Genomic DNA, 19,794 nt, shown 5'->3' on the forward strand with positions numbered 1-19,794 from the left:
TCAGAATGGACCATCCTGGATATATTCTATGATGGTTTATCTGAGCTATCAAAGATGTCACTGGACACTTCTGCAGGTGGATCCATTCACCTAAAGAAAACGCCTGCAGAAGCTCAAGAACTCATTGACATGGTTGCTAATAACCAGTTCATGTACACTTCTGAAAGGAATCCTGTGAGTAATGGGACGCCTATGAAGAAGGGAGTTCTTGAGGTTGATACTCTGAATGCCATATTGGCTCAGAATAAAATATTGACTCAGCAAGTCAATATGATCTCTCAGAGTCTGCATGGAATGCAAGCTGCATCCAACAGTACTCAAGAGGCTTCTCCTGAAGAAGAAGCCTATGATCCTGAGAACCCTACAATAGCAGAGGTAAATTACTTAGGTGAACCTTATGGAAACACCTATAACTCAACATGGAGAAATCATCCAAATTTCTCATGGAAGGATCAAAAGCCCCAACAAGGCTTTAATAATGGTGGAAGAAACAGGTTTAGCAATAGCAAGCCTTTTCCATCATCAACTCAGCAACAGACAGAGAACTCTGAACAAAATGCTTCTAATTTAGCAAATCTAGTATCTGATCTATCTAAGGCCACTGTAAGTTTCATGAATGAAACAAGGTCTTCCATTAGAAATCTGGAAGCACAAGTGGGCCAGCTGAGTAAAAGGATCACTGAAATCCCTCCTAGTACTCTCCCAAGCAATACAGAAGAGAACCCAAAAGGAGAGTGCAAGGCCATTGACATAAGCGCCATGGCCGAACCTGTGAGGAGAGGAGAGGACGTGAACCCCAAGGAGGAAGACCTCCTGGGACGTCCAGTGGTCAATAAGGAACTTCCCTCTGAGGAACCAAAGGAATCTGAGACTCATCTAGAGACCATAGAGATTCCATTGAACCTCCTTATGCCCTTCATGAGCTCTGATGAGTATTCCTCTTCTGAAGAGAATGAGGATGTTACTGAAGAGCAAACTGCCAAGTTTCTTGGTGCAATCATGAAGCTGAATGCCAAATTGTTTGGCATTGATACTTGGGAAGTTGAACCTCCCTTGTTCATCAATGAACTAAGTGATCTGGATCAACTGACATTGCCTCAGAAGAGACAGGATCCTGGAAAGTTCATAATCTCTTGTACCATAGGCACCATAATCTTTAAGGCTCTGTGTGACCTTGGTTCAGGGATAAACCTCATGCCCCTCTCTGTAATAGAGAAACTGGGAATCTATGGGGTGCAAGCTGCTAAAATCTCACTAGAGATGGCAGACAGCTCAAGAAAACAGGCTTATGGACAAGTAGAAGATGTATTAGTAAAGGTTGAGGGCCTTTACATACCTACTGATTTCATAGTCCTGGATACTGGAAAGGAAGAGGATGAATCCATCATCCTAGGAAGACCTTTCCTGGCCACAGCAAGAGCTGTGATTGATGTTGACAGAGGTGAAATAGTCCTTCACTGGAATGAGAACTCCCTTGTATTCAAAACTCAAGGATCTCCCTCTACAACCATGGAGAGGAAGCAGAAAAAGCTTCTCTCAAAGCAGAGTCAACCAAAGCCCCCACAGTCAAACTCTAAGTTTGATTTTGGGAGGCCACAACCAAACTCTAAGTTTGGTGTTGAACTCCCATATCCAAACTCTAAGTTTGGTGTTGGAGAGTCTCAACAAAGCTCTGCACATCTGTGAGGCTCCATGAGAGCCCACTGTCAAGCTATTGACATTAAAGAAGCACTTGTTGGGAGGCAACCCAATGTTTATCTAATTCTTATTTTTATTGTTTTTCATGTTTTCTTAGGTTCATGATCATGTGGAGTCACAAAATAAATATAAAAATTGAAAACGGAATCAAAAACAGCAGAAGAAAAATCACACCCTGGAGGAGCATCTGTCTGGCGTTCAAACGCCAGAACAGAGCATAGTTCTGGCGCTGAACGCCCAGAACAAGCATGGTTCTGGCGTTCAACGCCAGAAAAGGCAGCAAAGGAGCGTTGAACGCCCAAAAAGGGCACCAACCTGGCGCTGAATGCCCAGAGTTGTGTGCAAAGGCATTTTACATGCCTCAATTGGTGCAGGGATGTAAATGCCTTGACACCTCAGGATCTGTGGACCCCACAGGATCATCTCAGGATCTGTGGACCCCACAGGATCCCCACCTACCTCATCATCTCTCTTTCCATTCATGATCATCCCTTCTTTCTTTCCATTTACCACTCACATCCACACACCCACTACCTTCAAAAATTCAATATCTCTCTCCCACCCAATCCCACCCATATGGCCGAATACACATCTCCCTCCATCTCCTCCATATCTTCTTCTTATTCTTCTATTCTTTCTTCTTTTGCTCGAGGGCGAGCAACATTCTAAGTTTGGTGTGGTAAAAAGCATAGCTTTTTTGTTTTTTTTCCATAACCATTGATGGCACCTAAGGCCAGAGAAGCCTCTAGAAAGAGGAAAGGGAAGACAAAAGCTTCCATCAAGGGTCTATAGCTCAGTGGTAGAACATTTGACTGCAAATCAAGAGATCCCTGAGATACCTCAGGGGATACATTTTCTTCCACACAATTATTGGAAGCAACTAAGGGTGGAACATCAAGAGCACTCCATCATCCTTCATGATTTCAGAGAAGATCTAAAAGCAATGAAGGAGGAGCAGCAAAGACAAGGAAGAGACATAGAAGAGCTCAAAGACATCACTAAGGTGGACTCATTCCTTGTTCTTACTTTCTCTATTTTTTGTTTTCTATGTTATGTGCTTATCTATGTTTGTGTCTTCATTACATGATCATTAGTAGTAGTAACTTTGTCTTAAAGTTATAAATGTCCTATGAATCCATCACCTCTCTTAAAAGAAAAATGTTTTAATTCAAAAGAACAAGAAGTACATGAGTTTCGAATTTATCCTTGAACTTAGCTTAATTATATTGATGTGGTGACAATGCTTCTTGTTTTCTGAATGTATGCTTGAACAGTGCATATGTCTTTTGAAGTTGTTGTTTAAGAATGTTAAATATGTTGGCTCTTGAAAGAATGATGACTAGGAGACATGTTATTTGATAATCTGAAAAATCATAAAAATGATTCTTGAAGCAAGATAAAGCAGCAAAAAAAACAAAGCTTGCAGAAAAAAAAAAAATATAGGCGAAAAAAAAATATAGAAAGAAAAAGAAAAAGCAAGCAGAAAAAGCCAATAACCCTTAAAACCAAAAGGCAAGGGCAAATAAAAAGGATCCCAAGGCTTTGAGCATCAGTGGATAGGAGGGCCTAAAGGAATAAAATCCTGGTCTAAGCGGCTAAACCAAGCTGTCCCTAACCATGTGCTTGTGGCGTGTAGGTGTCAAGTGAAAACTTGAGACTGAGCGGTTAAAGTCAAGGTCCAAAGCAAAAGAAGAGTGTGCTTAAGAACCCTGGACACCTCTAATTGGGGACTTTAGCAAAGCTGAGTCACAATCTGAGAAGGTTCACCCAATTATGTGTCTGTGGCATTTATGTATCCGGTGGTAATACTGGAAAACAAAGTGCTTAGGGCCACGGCCAAGACTCATAAAGAAGGTGTGTTCAAGAATCATCATACTGAACTAGGAGAGTCAATAACACTATTCGAAATCTGAAGTTCCTATAGATGCCAATCATTCTGAACCTCAATGGATACAGTGAGATGCCAAAACTATTCAAGAGGCAAAAAGCTATAAGTCCCGCTCATATGATTGGAGCTATGTTTCATTGATAGTCTAGAATTTATAGTATATTCTCTTCTTTTTATCCTATTTGATTTTCAGTTGCTTGGGGACAAGCAACAATTTAAGTTTGGTGTTGTGATGAGCGGATAATTTATACGCTTTTTGACATTGTTTTTAGTATGTTTTTAGTAGGATCTAGTTACTTTTAGGGATGTTTTCATTAGTTTTTATGTTAAATTCATATTTCTGGACTTTACTATGAGTTTGTGTGTTTTTCTGTGATTTCAGGTATTTTCTGGCTGAAATTGAGGGACTTGAGCAGAAATCAGATTCAGAGGTTGAAAAAGGACTGCTGATGCTGTTGGATTCTGACCTCCCTGCACTCAAAGTGGATTTTCTGGAGCTACAGAACTCGAAATGACGCGCTTCCAATTGCGTTGGAAAGTCGACATCCAGGGCTTTCCAGCAATATATAATAGTCCATACTTTAGCCAAGAATAGATGACGTAAACTGGCGTTCAACGCCAGCTCTCTGCCCAAATTTGGCGTCCAACGCCAGAAAAGGATCCAAAACCAGAGTTGAACGCCCAAACTGGCACAAAAACTGGCGTTCAACTCCACAAATGGCCTCTGCACGTGCTACACTTAAGCTCAGCCCAAACACACACCAAGTGGGCCCCGGAAGTGGATTTATGCATCAATTACTTACTCATGTAAACCCTAGTAGCTAGTTTATTATAAATAGGACCTCTTACTATTGTATTAGGCATCTTTGAACGCATTGTTCTTAGACCATAGGGGCTGGCCACACGGCCATGCCTGGACCTTCACTTATGTATTTTCATACGGTAGAGTTTCTACACTCCATAGATTAAGGTGTGGAGCTCTGCTGTTCCTCAAAGATTAATGCAAAGTACTACTGTTTTCTATTCAATTCTTCTTATTTCTCTTCTAAGATATCCATTCGCACCCAAGAACGTGATGAAGGTGATGATTATGTGTGACGCTCATCACCATCTCCCCTATGAACGCGTGCCTGACAAACACTTTTGTTCTACATGAATTAAGCTAGAATGAATATCTCTTAGATCTCCTAATAGGAATCTTCGTGGCGTAAGCTAGAATGATGGCGGCATTCAAGAGAATCCGGAAGGTCTAAACCTTGTCTGTGGTATTCTGAGTAGGATTTAATGATTGAATGACTGTGACGAGCTTCAAACTCGCGAGTGCTGGGCGTTAGTGACAGACGCAAAAGGAGGGTGAATCCTATTCCAGCATGATCGGGAACCGACAGATGAATAGCCGTGCCGTGACAGGGTGCGTGAGCATATTATTCACTGAGAGGAGGGGATGTAGCCACTGACAACGGTGATGCCCTTGCATAAAGCCAGCCATGGAAAGGAGTAAGACTGATTGAATGAAGATAGCAGGAAAGCAGAGGTTCAGAGGAACGAAAAGCATCTCCATTCGCTTATCTGAAATTCCTACCAATGTTTACATAAGTATCTCTATCCCTATTTTATTATATAATATTCGAAAACATCATTATCACTTTATATCTGCCTAACTGAGATTTACAAGGTGACCATAGCTTGCTTCATACCAACAATCTCCGTGGGATTCGACCCTTACTCACGTAAGGTATTACTTGGACGACCCAGTGCACTTGCTGGTTAGTTGTATCGAAGTTGTGACAATTATGAATTAAGATCAGAGCACCAAGCTCTGGAGCCATTACCAGGATTTGTTCGAACCTGGAGATCACAATTTCGTGCACCAATAACCATAGATTGCTTCAAACCAACAATCTCCGTGGGATTCGACCCTTACTCACGTAAGGTATTACTTGGACGACCCAGTGCACTTGCTGGTTAGTGGTACGAGTTGTGAAAAGTGTAATTCATAATTCGTGCACCAGCGTCATGGTGCAAATGAAACTTCTATTCTGTTAACCGCCTTCCCATTTTCTCTTGAGGGAAAGGCGAGGGAGTGGTACTACTCCCAACCTGAAGCGACTGTTACCAACTGGGATACGCTCAGGAGAGAATTCTTGGAAAAATACTTTCCAGCTAAAGTTACAGACAGACTGAGGAAAGAGATCTCCTGCATTGTTTAAGGAGAATCAGAGACTCTTTATGAGTACTGGGAGCGCTTTAAAAACCTTTTAGACGCATGCCTCCATCACATGATTGACAGGCTAGCGTTAATTAGCTACTTCACTCAAGGCATGAAGCCTCGGGATAAAACTACACTAGATGGTGCTAGTAATGTTTCTCTGAAGAAGTACAAGACCGCATATGAAGCATGGCAACTGATCAGCGACTTAGCTGAGTCTACTAGGAATCACAGGCACAGAAGTAGCCAGTCCAAAGCTGTTGAGACTTCGGTTCTTACACAGAGTATATGTGAAATGACCAACCTACTGAAGCAAATGCAGTTAAATCAACAACAAACTCAGCCTTCCCCACCACAACAAAGCCAACAGTTAGTTCCACAAAGAGTATGTGGAATATGTGCTGATTATAGTCATTATACTGATGAATGCCCGCGGCTCCAACAAGAAGAGAACACTGTGGCAGCTACTCATAACTTCTATGACCGCCCGAATCAAGGATACAATCATCAAAGCGGTAACTACAACCAAAGAGGAAACTATAACCAAGGATGGCAAGACAACTCCAACCAAAGTTGGAGATATAATTTCAACCATGGCTGGAGGGACAACTATAACAGAGGAGGCAGAGATAACAATGGAAACCAGAGGTGGAATAACAACAACAGACAGCAGAATCAGAACCAACCTTATAGAGCTCCTCACCTAAGACAGTCACAAGGACCCCAGCATAACCAACAACAAGTCCCACAGATCACTTACCCTACTTCCTCATCAAATGAAGAGATGCTTCGTTCTCTTGCACAAGGACAATAAGACATGCAGACTACACTGAACTCTACTCTAAATGGTCTAAATGCTACTTTACAAGCTCTCGCCGCCCGGATAGATTCATTACTTACTTCCACTAACCAACCTTTAAGCTCAAGTGGAATTCCTTCTCAACCCTTACCTAATCCCAAGGGTGGCATCAATGCCATGACTTTAAGGTCCGGAACCACACTGCCAAAGAGAAATCAGGAGGAGCCAAGCCCAATAGAACACACTCAAATTGAAGACTCAGTGGAAGTGGAAGATGCTGAAATAGAAGATGCTGAAGAGGAAGATGAAGTACAAGACAAGGTTGAAGAAGAAACGGCTCAGCTAAGGAATGGAGCACCAAAGGATGCAGAGGCTACAAGTGGCGCCATTCCTATCCCATTTCCACACATTGCAAGGAAGTCCAAAAATTAGATGGAACTTGATCCCAAAATGGTAGAAATTTTCAAAAAGGTTGAGGTAACAGTTCCCCTTTTTGATGTTATTCAGCAAGTACCTAAATATGCAAAGTTTCTGAAAGATTTATGCATACATAAGAATAAAATTAATGAACTAAAAAATATTCCTTTAGGTAGTTCTATATCTGCTTTAATGGGAGGTATACCTGAAAAATGTAGTGATCCAAGTCCATGCATAGTTAACTGTACCATTAGAGGTGTAATATTTTCTAACTGCATGTGTGATTTAGGAGCATGTGTTAGTATAATGCCACTGTCTATATATGATACTTTAAGGCTCCCTCCCTTAAAAAGGTCGGCACCTCATTTTGTATTAGCAGATAAAAGCATTATTACAATAGTTGGAATTGCTGAAGATGTATTAGTGAGCATTAAGGGGCTCACATTTCCCATTGACTTCTATATCCTGGAAATGTCCCCTAATGACTCAGGAAGACCATCATCAATCTTGCTTGGAAGACCATTCCTGAAGACTTCAAAGTTCAAGCTGGATGCATTCTCAGGAATTTACTCCTTTGAGATAGATGGCAGAACAGTGAGTTTCAGTTTAAATGAAGCTATGAAGCACCCTCCGAAAGATCATTCTATCTTCCAGTGCGACATCATTGATGAAACTGTAGCTGAAGTTCACCAAGAAGAAGTAGAAGAGAAACACATGGAGCAAGGTCCAAGTGTGGGGACACCCTCTGAACATAATGAAGACACTTTACCATTATCACTAGCCTCGGATGATCCAGAGCCTAGTCAAGAGCATAAATTAGAATTGAAACCCCTTCCTCCACACCTCAAGTATGCTTATCTTGAGGATAATCAGAAGTTCCCAGTTATCATTGCAAGGGAACTCACTTCTCAACAAGAGGAGCAACTGCTTAGTGTGTTGAGAAAGCACAAGAAAGTAATTGGATGGAGCTTGGCGGATATAGTAGGCATTAACCCTCAAGTTTGTGAGCACAGAATATATTTAGAAGAGGAATCAAAACCCGTCCGTCAACCCCAAAGAAGATTGAATCCTACCATCTTAGAATTTGTCAAGAAAGAAGTGACCAGGCTACTTAAAGCAGATATCATTTACCCCATCTCAGACAGTGAATGGGTCAGTCCAGTACAAGTAGTGCCCAAGAAGTCTAGAGTCACAACAGTAAAAAATGAGCATAGAAAGCTCCTGACAACTAGAGTGAAGAATTCATGGAGAGTTTGCATTGACTATAGGCATCTCAACCAAGCTACTTGCAAGGATCACTACCCCTTGCCATTCATTGATCAGATGCTTGATCTCCTGTCAGGTAAATCCCATTACTATTTTTTAGATGTTTATACAGGATATTTTCAAATTCATATAGCTCCTGAAGATCAGGAGAAGACTACTTTTACATGTCCCTTTAGAACGTATGCATCGGCTACTTTCCAAAGATGCATGGTGAGTATCTTTTCAGATCTTATTGAGAACTGTATGGAAGTATTTATGGATGATTTTAGCATTTATGGTGATTCATTTAGCCTTTGCTTGGATAGTTTAGCTAGAGTATTAGACAGGTGTGTTAGTTTAAATCTTGTATTGAATTTTGAAAAATGTTACTTTATGGTAAAACAAGGGATTGTTCTAGGACATGTTGTTTCTAATACGGGCATTTCTGTAGATCCAGCAAAGGTGGATGCCATTTCTAGTTTACCTTACCCCTCCTCTGTGAGGGAAGTCTGTTCGTTCCTTGGCCATGCAGGTTTTTACAGGAGATTCATTAAGGACTTCAGTAAGGTAGCATTACCTTTATCCAAACTGTTGCAGAAAGATATTGAGTTCGAGTTCAGTGAGGATTGCATGCAAGCATTTGATAAGCTGAAGATCGCCCTGACTCAAGCTCCAATTGTGAGAGGACCAGACTGGAGCCAGCCATTTGAAATTATGTGTGATGTCTCCAACAATGCAGTAGGAGCGGCGCTGGCTCAGCGCGAAGGTAAGGACCCCTTCGTAATTGCTTATGCATCTAAGACCTTAGATGCTGCTCAGTCTAATTACACTACTACTGAAAAAGATCTTCTTGCTATTATTTTTGCTCTGGATAAATTCTGAGCCTATTTACTTGGTACTAAGGTAGCAGTATACTCGAACCATGCAGCTCTAAAGTATTTATTAGCTAAAAAAGAGTCTAAACCAAGATTGATACGTTGGATACTGTTGCTGCAAGAATTTGATTTAGAAATTAAGGATAGGAGTGGTAACCAGAATTTAGTGGCAGACCACTTGAGTCGCCTTGAGCACATTAAGGATGACTCCACTCCTATCAATGATACTTTCCCATATGACCATTTGCGAGTAGTATCCGAAGTAGTTTCTTGGTATGCACCTATAGCTAATTATCTAGTTAGCCATACTTTCCCTCCCAATTTTTCTAAGCATCAAAGGGACAAGCTGAAAAGCGAGTCTAAATACTACATATGGGATGACCCTTACTTATAGAGGTGTGGTGCTGACCAGGTAATTAGAAGGTGTGTGCCCCAATCAGAATTCCAATCCATTTTAGAGGCATGCCACTCTTCTGAGAGTGGAGGACATTTTGGCCCTCAAAGAACAGCTAGAAAAATTTTATACTGTGGATTCTGGTGGCCTACTCTTTTTAAAGATGCTGCTGAATTTTGTAAATCTTGTTCCCCATGCCAAAGGTTTGGTAATATATCCAAGAGGGATGAGATGCCTCAACAGATTATGCTTTTCTGTGAAATTTTTGATGTTTGGGGCATTGACTTCATGGGTTTATTTCCAAACTCTAATGGTTACCTCTATCTACTGTTAGCTGTAGATTATGTTTCTAGATGGGTGGAAGCCATTCCTACCCATACTGATGATGCTAACACTGTTGTTTCCTTTATTAAAAACAATATTATTTGCCGCTTTGGATCACCACAAGCAATCGTGAGTGATCAAGGCACTCACTTTTGTAACAGGAGACTGACAGGATTACTGAAGAAGCATGGGGTTGTTCATAAAGTAGCAACAACTTATCATCCCCAAACCAATAGACAAGCAGAAGTGTCTAACAGGGAGATTAAACGCATTCTAGAGAAGATAGTAAAACCTCATAGGAAAGACTGGAGTCCTAGGCTACAAAACACCCATTGGGATGAGCCCCTTCCGCTTAGTGTACGGAAAGGCTTGCCACCTTCCAGTAGAGGTGGAACACAAGGCTTTTTGGGCTGTGAGGGAGTGCGACATGAATTTTGAAGAAGCTGGTGCTGAAAGGAAGCTGCAACTAGAAGAATTGGAGAATCCTCGCCTAGAAGCATATGACAGCTCCAGGCGATACAAAGAGAAGATGAAGGCTGTCCATGACAAGCACATAAAAAGGAGAGAATTCAGACCAGGGGAGTTAGTTCTTCTTTACAACTCTAGACTGAGGCTTATGCCACGCAAACTGAGATCAAGATGGGAAGGTCCCTACAGAGTAGAAAAGGCAGAGCCATACAGAGTTTTTCACCTGCGTCATTCTTCAAGCTCTAAATTCATAAAGGTGAATGGACATTGCCTAAAGCTTTATCATGGTGAGAAAATAAAGGATCACAAAGAGCTAGAGGTTTTCCTCTTAGAAGACCCACCAACAGAAGCAGAATGAGCCTGAAGAACGTCCAACTTAAGGATGTAAAAGCAAAGTGTTAGGTGAAAAACAACCCACCATGGTATGATCGTTCCGTTTCAGTCTTAGTTTTATTTTACTTTATTCTATTTTGCTTTTGCTAATGACTCTTCTCATAATCTCTGCATATAGCATGCATCTGCATTTATATTCTGCATATAATAAAAAATAATTTACGCAGGGAACATGCAGAGACTTAACACACATTCTCATTAGGATAGTTTTTAGTTTTTAGATCTGAATCTAGAGAGAAACTACTCTTCCTCTAGGTTTTCTTTACATTCATAGTTTCATAGTTTATTGCTTTTGCTTTTGGATATTGAAGAGTCATCACCTCCGTTGAAGATACTATTCTAGTTTGTTTCCTTACTTACTCTTTTTATTTATTCCATATTCTTAATTCTTGTTTAGAGTGGTAATTGGATTATTTTGGATTTATTTAATGCAAAGGATTACTTTTATCTTTAATTAATTTTCAAGCTTTATTTTATTTAATTGATCATGTCTTCTTCTTATATTATTATGAGCGTTACATTCATGTCAATGGAGTAAATTTCCTACTTGACATGGGTGTTGATTAAGAGGAGACACTTGAGTTGGAATGCTCAAGTGCTTAGTTAAATTTGGAAGTCGTTGGCTAATTTTGTATTTACTAATGCTAGACCTTTCGAAGGGAGAGGACTAGGATTTGGAAATAAGAGTTAGCTCAATCACTTGACTTTCCTTTATTTAGTAAGGGTTAACTAAGTGAAAACAACAACCTCTTTATACTACACTTGAGAAAAATTCCAACAAGGATAGAACTTCCAATTAATCATTCCCCCAGTCAAGGCTTTTTAATTAGAATATATAATTTTCTTTTAATTACAATTAATTATTTTCTGTCATTCAACTCTCAAAAATCTCTCGAAATTTCCTGATTAATAAATTAGCACCCTTTTTAGCAACTCGTTGGGAGACGACCTGGGACTCATACTCCCAGTATTTTTATTCTAAACTTTTGTGACAACTTTTTTAAATTGATGAGGCGGATCTTAGCTGGTTAAGAACTATACTCACAACGTATTCCCTATATTGATTTCTTAATTAGCCGACTTCTGCCCTCACATCAATTTTTGGCGCCGTTGCCGGGGAGTTGCGATAGTGTGCTAAATTATTAATTAGTGTACATATTTTTATTTTTATTTGCATATTTTATTTTATTTTATTTTATTTTGTTACCATGAGCTGTATGTTTTTCTCATTGAATGACGCATTCACTGCCTGATCCGAGCTTAGCTGCATTTGATTCTGAAATTGAAAGAACTATTTCACGTATTAGGCGAGCTCGGCGCAGGTTAGCCTCTGAGGGTGGTGAAGTGATTGTTATCGATTCACCAGTCTCATCTGAGGGCAAATCTGAACCGCCATCTGAGGAAAAAACAAGCTCATTTACTACTGATTCAGTTGATTCACGTGCAGATAGAATGGTAGCACCTAGGAGGATTACTCTCCAAGAAGCTGGAGCCCCATATTTTACACTATAGCCGTATCAAGTGCATCACTCAACTCTGGCTGCAGATTTTAAACTGAAGACTGCACTAATCAACTTGATGCCCAAGTTTCATGGCTTACCTGCTCAGAAGCCTATCAAGCACCTAAGGAATTTTCAGACAGCCTGTTCTACTATTAGGCATCATGGTGCAAATGAAACTTCTATTCTGTTAATTGCCTTCCCATTTTCTATTGAGGGAAAGGCGAGGGAGTGGTACTACTCCCAACCTGAAGCAACTGTTACCAACTGGGATACGCTCAGGAGAGAATTCTTGGAAAAATATTTTCCAGCTAAAGTTATAGATACATTGAGGAAAGAGATCTCCTGCATTGTTCAAGGTGAATCAGAGACTCTGTATGAGTACTGGGAGCATTTTAACAACCTTCTAGACACGTGGCCCATCACATGATTGACAGGCTAGTGTTGATTAGCTACTTCACTCAAGGCATGAAGCCTCAGGATAAAACTACACTGGATGGTGCTAGTAATGGTTCTCTGAAAAAGTATAAGACCGCAGATGAAGCATGGCAACTGGTGCACGAAATTGTGATCATCAATGGCGCATCAACATGGTACGCTCAATTGAAAATCTCAACTCTTTATCACAACTTCACACAACTAACCAGCAAATGCACTGGGTCGTCCAAGTAATAAACCTTACGCGAGTAAGGGTGGATCCCACGGAGATTGTTGGTATGAAGCAAGCTATGGTCATCCTGTAAATCTCAGTCAGGCAGATTCAAATGGTTATGGAGGATGAATGATTAAAAGATAAATAAAACATAAAATAAAGATAGAGATACTTATGTAATTCATTGGTGAGAATTTCAGATAAGCGTGTGAAGATGCTTTGTCTCTTCCGTCTCTCTGCTTTCCTACTGTCTTTATCCAATCCTTCTTACTCCTTTCCATGGCAAGTTGTATGTTGGGCATCACCGTTGTCAGTGGCTACAATCCCGTCCTCTCAGTGAAAATGTTCAATGCACTCTGTCACAGCACGGCTATTCATCTGTCGGTTCTCGATCATGTCGGAATAGAATCCAGTAATTCTTTTGCGTCTGTCACTAACGCCCCACAATCACGAGTTTGAATCTCGTCACAGTCATTCAATCCTTGAATCCTACTCAGAATACCACAGACAAGGTTTAGACCTTCCGGATTCTCAAGAATGCCGCCATCAATTCTAGCTTATACCACGAAGATTCTGAATAAGGAATCCAAGAGATAAACACTCAATCGAAGGTAGAACGGAGGTGGTTGTCAGGCACACGTTCATAGGTGAGAATGATGATGAGTGTCACGGATCATCACATTCATCAAGTTGAAGAACAAGTGATATCTTAGAACAAGAACAAGCTGAATTGAATAGAAGAACAATAGTAATTGCATTGATACTCGAGGTACAGCAGAGCTCCACACCTTAATCTATGGTGTGTAGAAACTCCACCGTTGAAAATACATAAGAACATGGTCTAGGTATGGCCATGAGGCCAGCCTCAAAACATGATCTAAGGTAGCATAGAACTACTCAAAGATTCCTTTCTAAATACAATAGCAAAAGGTCCTATTTATAGAGAACTAGTAGCTTAGGGTTTACAAAAATGAGTAAATGACGTAAATATCCACTTATGGGCCCACTTGGTGTGTGCTTGGGCTGAGCATTGAAGCATTTTTGTGTAGGGATTTTTTCTGGAGTTAAACTTCAGCTTTTGTGCCAGTTTGGGCGTTTAACTCCCACTTTGGTGCCAGTTCCGGCGTTTAACGCTGGAAATTCTTGAGCTGACTTTGAACGCCGGTTTGGGCCATCAAATCTCGGGCAAAGTATGGACGATTATATATTTCTGGAAAGCCCAGGATGTCTACTTTCCAACGCAATTGAGAGCGCGCCAATTGGGCATCTGTAGCTCCAGAAAATCTACTTTGAGTGCAGGGAGGTCAGAATCTAACAGCATCTGCAGTCCTTTTTAGCCTCTGAATCAGATTTTTGCTCAGGTCCCTCAATTTTAGCCAGAAAATACCTGAAATCACAGAAAAACACACAAACTCATAGTAAAGTCCAGAAAAGTAAATTTTAAATAAAAACTAATAAAAATATAATAAAAACTAACAAAAACATGCTAAAAACATACTAAAAACAATGCCAAAAAGCGTATAAATTATCCGCTCATCACAACACCAAACTTAAATTGTTGCTTGTCCCCAAGCAACTGAAAATAAAATAGGATAAAAAGAAGAGAATATACAATGAATTCAAAAGACATCTATGAAGATCAGTATTGATTAGATGAGCGGGGCTTTTAGCTTTTTGCTTCTGAACAGTTTTGGCATCTCACTTTATCCTTTGAAATTCAGAATGATTGGCATCTATAGGAACTCAGAATCCAGATAGTGTTACTGACTCTCCTAGTTAAGTATGTTGATTCTTGAACACAGCTACTTTATGAGTCTTGGCCGTGGTCCTAAGCACTTTGTTTTCCAGTATTACCACCGGATACATAAATGCCACAGACACATAACTGGGTGAACCTTTTTAGATTGTGAGTCAGCTTTGCTAGAGTCCCCAATTAGAGGTGTCCAGGGTTCTTAAGCACACTCTTCTTTTTGCCTTGGACCTCAACTTTAACTGCTCAGTCTCAAGTTTTCACTTGACACCTTCACGCCACAAGCACATGGTTAGGGACAGCTTGTTTTAACCGCTTAGGCCAGGATTTTATTCCTGTGGGCCCTCCTATCCACTGATGCTCAAAGCCTTGGATCCTTTTTATCACCCTTGCCTTTTGGTTTAAAGGGGTATTGCCTTTTTCTGCTTGCTTTTTCTCTTTTTTTTTCACATATATCTTTTTTTTTTCTGCAAGCTTTTCACTGCTTTTTCTTGCTTCAAGAATCAATTTTATGATTTTTCAGATCATCAGATAAAATTTCTCCTTTTCCTTTCATTCTTTCAAGAGCCAACAATTTTAACATTCATGAACAATCAAATTCGAAAATATGCACTGTTCAAGCATTCATTCAGAAAAACAATAGCATTGCCACCACATCAAGATAATTAAACTGTTTTAAAATTTGAAATTCATGCACTTCTTTTTCTTTTTCAATTAAAAACATTTTTCATTTAAGAAAGGTGATGGATTCATCGGACAGTCATAGCTTTAAGGCATAAACACTAAGACACTAATGATCATAAGACACTAACATAGATAAACATAAGCATAAAAAATTCGAAAAACAGGAAAGTAAAGAACAAGGAGATTAAAGAACGGGTCCACCTTAGTGATGGCGGCTTGTTCTTCCTCTTGAAGATCTTATGGAGTTCTTGAGCTCCTCAATGTCTCTTCCTTGCCTTTGTTACTCCTCTCTCATGATTCTTTGATCTTCTCTAATTTCATGGAGGAGGATGGAATGTTCTTGGTGCTCCACCCTTAGTTTTCCCATGTTGGAACTCAATTCTCCTAGGGAGGTGTTGATTTGCTCCCAATAGTTTTGTGGGGGGGGAAAGTGCATCGCTTGAGGCATCTCAGGGATTTCATGATGAGGAATTTCCTCATGCTCATGTCCATGAGTGGGATCTCTTGTTTGCTCCATCCTTTTCTTAGTGATGGGCTTGTCCTCATCAATGAGGATGTCTCTCTCTATGTTAATTCCAACTGAATTACAGAGGTGACAAATGAGATGAGGGAAGGCTAATCTTGCCGAGGTAGAGGACTTGTCCGCCACCTTATAGAGTTCTGGGATATAACCTCATGAACTTCTACTTCCTCTCCAATCATGATGCTATGAATCATGATGGCCCGGTCTATAGTAGCTTCGGACCGGTTGCTAGTGGAAATGATTGAACGTTGGATAAACTCCAACCATCCCCTAGCCACGGGCTTGAGGTCATGCCTTCTTAAATGAACCGGCTTTCCTCTTGAATCTCTCTTCCATTGAGCGCCCTCTTCACAAATGTCTATGAGGACTTGGTCCAACCTTTGATCAAAGTTGACCCTTCTAGTGTAGGGGTGTTCATCTCCTTGCATCATGGGCAAGTTGAATGCCAACCTTACATTTTCCGGACTAAAATCCAAGTATTTCCCTCGGACCATTGTAAGCCAATTTTTGGGGTCCGGGTTCACACTTTGATCATGGTTCTTGGTGATCCATGCATTGGCATAGAACTCTTGAACCATTAAGATTCCAACTTGTTGAATGGGGTTGGTTAGGGCTTCCCAACCTCTTCTTTGGATCTCATGTCGGATCTCTGGATACTCATTCTTTTTGAGCTTGAAAGGGACCTCGGGGATCACTTTCTTCATGGCCACAACTTCATAGAAGTGGTCTTGATGCACCCTTGAGAGGAATCTCTCCATCTCCTATGACTCGGAGGTGGAAGCTTTTGCCTTTTCTTTCCTCTTTCTAGAGGTTTCTCCGGCCTTAGGTGCCATAAATGGTTATGGAAAAACAAAAAGCAATGCTTTTACCACACCAAACTTAGAAGGTTTGCTTGTCCTCGAGCAAAAGAAGAAAGAAGAGAGTAGAAGAAGAAGAATTAGAGGAGATGGAGTGGGCTTTATGTTACGGTCAAGGGGGAGAAGTGGTGTTTAGGTTGTGTGAAAATGAAGGGGTGAAGATGGGTTTATATAGGACTGAGAGGGGTGTGTATGGTTCGGCTATAGAGGGTGGGTTTGGGTGGGAAATTATTTTGAAATTGAATGGTGAGGTAGGTGGGGTTTTATGAAGGATGGATGTGAGTGGTGAAGAGAATGGTGGGATTTGATAGGTGAGGGGTTTTTGGGGAAGAGGTATTGAGGTGATTGGTGAATGGGTGAAGAAGAGAGAGAGTGGTGGGGTAGGTGGGGATCCTGTGGGGTCCACGGATCCTGAGGTGTCAAGGATAGCTCATCCCTGCACCGAGTGGCGTGCAAAAATGCCCTTTCTGCTAATTCTGGTGTTAAACGCCGGGCTACTGCCCTTTTCTGGCATTTAACGCCAGCTCCTTGCCCATTCCTGGCGTTAAACGCCAGTCTGGTGCCCCTTTCTGGCATTAAACGCCCAGAATAGTGCCAGACTGGGCGTTAAATGCCCATTTGCTGGCCTTACTGGCGTTTAAACGCCAGTAAGCTTTTCCTCCAGGGTGTGCTATTTTTTTCTCTGTTTTTCATTCTGTTTTTGATTTTTCAATTGTTTTTGTGACTTCACATGATCATCAACCTACAGAAAACATAAAATGACAATGGAAAATAGATAGATATAACATTGGGTTGCCTCCCAATAAGCGCTTCTTTAATGTCAGTAGCTTGACAGTGGGCTCTCATGGAGCCTCACAGATGTTCAGAGCAATGTTGGAACCTCCCAACACCAAACTTAGAGTTTGAATGTGGGGGTTCAACACTAAACTTAGAGTTTGGTTGTGGCCTCCCAACACCAAACTTAGAGTTTGACTGTGGGGGCTCTGTTTGACTCTGTTTTGAGAGAAGCTCTTCATGCTTCCTCTCCATGGTTACAGAGGGATATCCTTGAGCCTTAAACACAAGGAATTCTTCATTCACTTGAATGATCAATTCTCCTCTGTCAACATCAATCCAGCTTTTGCTGTGGCTAGGAAGGGTCTGCCAAGGATGATAGATTCATCCATGCACTTCCCAGTCTCTAGGACTATGAAATCAGCAGGGATGTAGTGGTCTCTAACCTTTACCAAGATATCCTCTACAAGTCCGTAAGCTTGTTTTCTTGAATTGTCAGCCATCTCTAGTGAGATTCTTGCAGCTTGTACCTCAAGGATCCCTAGCTTCTCCATTACAGAGAGAGGCATGAGGTTTACACTTGACCCTAGGTCACACAAAGCCTTCTCAAAGGTCATGGTGCCTATGGTACAAGGTATTGAGAACTTCCCAGGATACTGTCTCTTTTGAGGTAGTCTCTGCCTAGCAAGTCATCCAGTTCTTTGGTGAGCAAAGAGGGTTCATCCTTCCAAGTCTCATTACCAAATAACTTGTCATTTAGCTTCATGATTGCTCCAAGGTACTTAGCAACTTGCTCTTCAGTAACATCTTCATCCTCTTCAGAGGAAGAATACTCTTCAGAGCTCATGAATGGCAGAAGTAAATCCAATGGAATCTCTATGATCTCATTATGAGCCTCAGATTCCCATGGTTCCTCATTAGGGAACTCATTGGAGGCCAGTGGACATCCATTGAGGTCTTCCTCAGTGGCGATCACTGCCTCTTCCCCCTCTCCAAATTCGGCCATGTTGATTGTGTTTATGGCCTTGCACTCTCCTTTTGGGTTCTCTTCTGTGTTGCTTGGAAGAGTACTAGGAGGGAGTTCAGTAACTTTCTTGCTCAGCTGACCCACTTGTGCCTCCAAATTTCTAATGGAGGACCTTGTTTCAGTCATAAAACTCTGAGTGGTTTTCAGAGACCATGGTTGCTAAGTCAGAGTGGTTCTGCTTAGAGTTCTCTGTCTACTGCTGAGAAGATGATAGAAAAGGCTTGCCATTGCTAAACCTGTTTCTTCCACCATTGTTGTTGTTGAAGCTTTGTTGAGGCCTCTGTTGGTCCTTCCATGAGAGATTTGGATGGTTTCTCCATGAAGGATTGTAGGTGTTTCTATAGGGTTCACCCATGTAATTCACCTCTTCCATTGATGGGTTCTCAGGATCATAGGCTTCTTCTTCAGATGAAGCGTCCTTAGTACTGCCTGGTGCAGCTTGCATTCCAGACAGACTTTGAGAAATCATATTGACTTGCTGAGTCAATATTTTGTTCTGAGCCAATATGACATTCAGAGTATCAATCTCAAGAACTCCTTTCTTCTGATTTGTCCCATTATTCACAGTGTTCTTTTCAGAAGTGTACATGAATTGGTTATTTGCAACCATTTCAATGAGTTCCTGAGCTTCTACAGGCGTCTTCTTCAGATGAAGAGATCCTCCAGTAAAGCTGTCCAATGACATCTTGGACAGTTCAGACAGACCATCATAGAAGATACCTATGATGCTCTATTCAGAAAGCATGTCAGAAGGACACTTTCTGATCAATTGTTTGTATCTTTCCCAAGCTTCATAGAGGGATTCACCTTCCTTTTGTCTGAAGGTTTGGACTTCCACTCTAAGCTTACTCAATTTTTGAGGTGGAAAGAACTTTGCCAAGAAGGCATTGACTAGCTTTTCCCAAGAGTTCAGGCTTTCCTTAGGTTGTGAATCCAACCATATCCTAGCTCTGTCTCTTACAGCAAAAGGGAATAGCATAAGTCTATAGACCTCAGGGTCAACGCCATTGGTCTTGACAGTGTCACAGATGTGCAAGAATTCAGCTAAAAACTGATGAGGATCTTCTAATGGAAGTCCATGAAACTTGCAATTCTGTTGCATCAGAGAAACTAATTGAGGCTTAAGCTCAGTTGTTTGCTCCAATGGTAGGGATAGAGATGCTTCTCCCATAGAAGTCGGGAGTAGGTGCAGTAAAGTCACCCAGCACCTTCCTTGCATTGTTGGCATTGTTGTTATTTTCGGCTGCCATATCTTCTTCTAGTTTGAAGATTTCTGTTAGGTCCTCTCCAGAGAGTTGTGCTTTAGCTTCTCTTAGCT

General features: G+C 41.0%; 1 non-coding gene across 1 annotated transcript; it reads left to right on the forward strand.

The window, feature by feature from the left end:
* The first annotated feature begins 19,215 nt into the window (after positions 1-19,215).
* Positions 19,216-19,323, forward strand: LOC112781702 (small nucleolar RNA R71). Its single transcript, XR_003192461.1, has one exon. It is a non-coding gene; the product is annotated as a small nucleolar RNA R71 (small nucleolar RNA).
* Positions 19,324-19,794: the final 471 nt, after the last annotated feature.

The sequence above is a fragment of the Arachis hypogaea genome, chromosome 19 (assembly GCF_003086295.3).
Source record: "Arachis hypogaea cultivar Tifrunner chromosome 19, arahy.Tifrunner.gnm2.J5K5, whole genome shotgun sequence".
NCBI lineage: Eukaryota > Viridiplantae > Streptophyta > Magnoliopsida > Fabales > Fabaceae > Arachis > Arachis hypogaea.